Source organism: Pinus tabuliformis, chromosome Q, assembly GCF_031772625.1.
Source record: "Pinus tabuliformis cultivar Carrire ecotype Pingquan chromosome Q, CPIR1, whole genome shotgun sequence".
NCBI classification, from domain to species: Eukaryota; Viridiplantae; Streptophyta; class Pinopsida; order Pinales; family Pinaceae; genus Pinus; species Pinus tabuliformis.
The window spans coordinates 163829572-163832372 of NC_142296.1; positions in this window are offsets into that span (position 1 = coordinate 163829572).

Sequence of the window (2801 nt, forward strand, 5' to 3'; positions counted from 1 at the left end):
GTATTCATCATATTTACATTGAAGAAAACAGCAAACCTATTAGGCAGCCACAAAGACGGATGAATCCAAATCTTAGGGAAATTGTGAAAGAAGAACTTCAGAAATTGCTCAAGGTAAACTTCATTTACCCCATTTCAGATAGCCAATGGGTTTCTCCCTTGGTTATAGTGCCCAAAAAGAATGGTAAATGGAGAGTTTGCATTGACTATCGAGAATTGAACAAGGCAACCTTAAAGGATCATTTTCCTCTACCTTTTATTGATCAGGTATTAGACACTTTAGCAGGTAAAAAGTATTTCTCATTCTTGGATGGTTTTAGTGGTTACAATCAGATTCAGGTAGCACCTGAAGATCAAGACAAAACCACCTTTACTTGTCCTTGGGGGACTTTTGCCTATCGAGTACTCCCTTTTGGTTTGTGCAATGCACCCGCTACATTTCAAAGGGCTGTACTAGGAATCTTCTCAGATCTGATTCATGATTGTGTAGAGGTATACATGGACGATTTCACAGTCTATGGTAATATATTTGAAGAAGCTTTGGCAAATTTGGAAAAAGTATTGGTAAGATGTAAGGAAACAAATCTTTCTTTAAGTCATGAAAAGTGTTTTATGATGTTTACTGAAGGGATTGTTTTAGGACATCATATTTCAGGAGATGGAATCAAAGTTGATAGATCTAAAGTAGAAGTCATCTCTAAGTTACCTGTTCCAAATTGCCAGAGAGATGTTAGAAGTTTTCTTGGGTTTACTGGTTATTACAGAAGATTTATTGAAAACTTCACTAAGATAGCATCCCCTCTTTTCAAACTACTTACTAAAGATTGTGAATTTAAGTGGGATCCTGAATGTCAATCTGCCTTTGAAGCTTTAAAGACTAGAATATCTGAAGCACCCATTTTAAGGGGTCCAAATTGGAAACTCCCTTTCCACATTTCTACTGATGCTTCAGATACAGCTTTAGGAGCTGTTTTGGGACAAAAGGATTTGATCCCTTATGCCATTTATTACACGAGTAAGAATTTGACTCCTACTGAGTTAAATTATACTGTTACTGAAAAGGAGTTTCTAGCTGTTGTGCATGCTATAAACAAGTTTAGACACTATATAACCAGCTATGAAACCTTTGTCCACACTGATCACTCTGCCATTAGATACCTCATGAACAAACCAGTCACTAATGGTAGAGTTACAAGATGGCTTTTGCTTTTACAAGAATTCAACATAACTGTGTTAGATCGACCAGGTAAACAGAACACAGTAGCTGACTTCTTGTCTAGAATCCAAAACACTAATGAGGACTCTCCTGTAGAGGATAAATTTCCAGATGAATATTTGTTTGCAGTAACTACCAAAACCCCTTGGTATGCTGATATTGCTAATTATTTAGTTACTGGAAAATTACCTTTACATTTATTTCCTAATGAGAAAAGGAAAATCATTCAGGATAGTTCACTTTATTCTTGGATTTCTAATGAATTGTTCAGAACAGGGCCAGATTTGATGATCAGAAGATGTGTATGGGAGGATGAGATGCCTGACATCCTTAAGGCATGTCATGACGAACCTTGTGGCGGACATTTTTCTGATAAGAGGACTGCCTATAAAATCCTTTCATCAGGATATTATTGGCCTTCTCTCTTTAAGGATGCAAAGCAATATGTTAAAAGGTGTGACAGTTGTCAAAGAACTGGGAGACCAACTCTTTCAAATGAAATGCCACTACAGCCACAGGTATGCATCGAACCTTTCGAGAAATGGGCTCTAGATTTTGTTGGACCAATTAATCCGCCATCCAAGCAAAATAGATATATACTGGTTTGTACTGATTATGTTACCAAGTGGGTAGAAGCTATAGCATTAACTTCTGCTACTGAAAATTCAGTTGTTCAATTTCTTTTCAAGGATATTTTCACTCGTTTTGGTGTCCCAAGAGAAATTGTAACAGATCAGGGAAGCCAATTTACATCAAGGATGGTGGAAAAGCTGATGGAAGAATATAAGATTAAGCATAGAACATCTACTCCATACCATCCGCAAGCGAATGGTCAAGTAGAATCTACAAATAAAGTTCTTGAAAGCATCATCACAAAGACTGTTCATCTTCATAGAAGAGATTGGGCAGAAAGGCTTCCTGAAGCCTTATGGGCCTATAGAACTACATGGAGGAACACCACAGGACATTCTCCCTATGAACTTGTTTATGGGAAGGAAGTCCTGTTCCCCATTGAGTTCCAAATCAAGACCTTCAAGACAACAGTTCAGTTGGGGATGAGCTTATCAGAAGCCCAGAAGCACAGAATGGACCAGTTAAATGAACTAGATGAAATGAGACAAGATGCAATTCTAAGGACCGATCTAGTTCAGCACCAAAGAAGCAAATGGCATGATCGACATATCAAAGAAAAGAAGTTTCAAAAGGGTGATTGGACACTCTTGTTTGATTCAAAATTTAAGGACTTCAAAGGAAAATTTCAAACTCATTGGCTTGGGCCATATGAGATTGATGAAGTCTTTAATAATGGAGCAGTTAGAGTGAAGACTATTGATGAACTTCAAACTCCCTTTATTGTGAATGGCCACCGGTTAAAAGTCTACCACAAGCCACTCTCAAAAGAGGAGTTTGTTAAGTTATTCCAAGGCGATTCTGAAATGAGACTGGTGGAGAAGAATTCTTCTCCTCCATCAGCCTAATCTCTGTTTCTTTCAATTTCAATAAAAAAAAAATAAATAAAAAAAAAATGAATAAATGTATGAGCCTGAAAACCAATCTCTGATTGGCAGTCTCATGCAGAAAACATG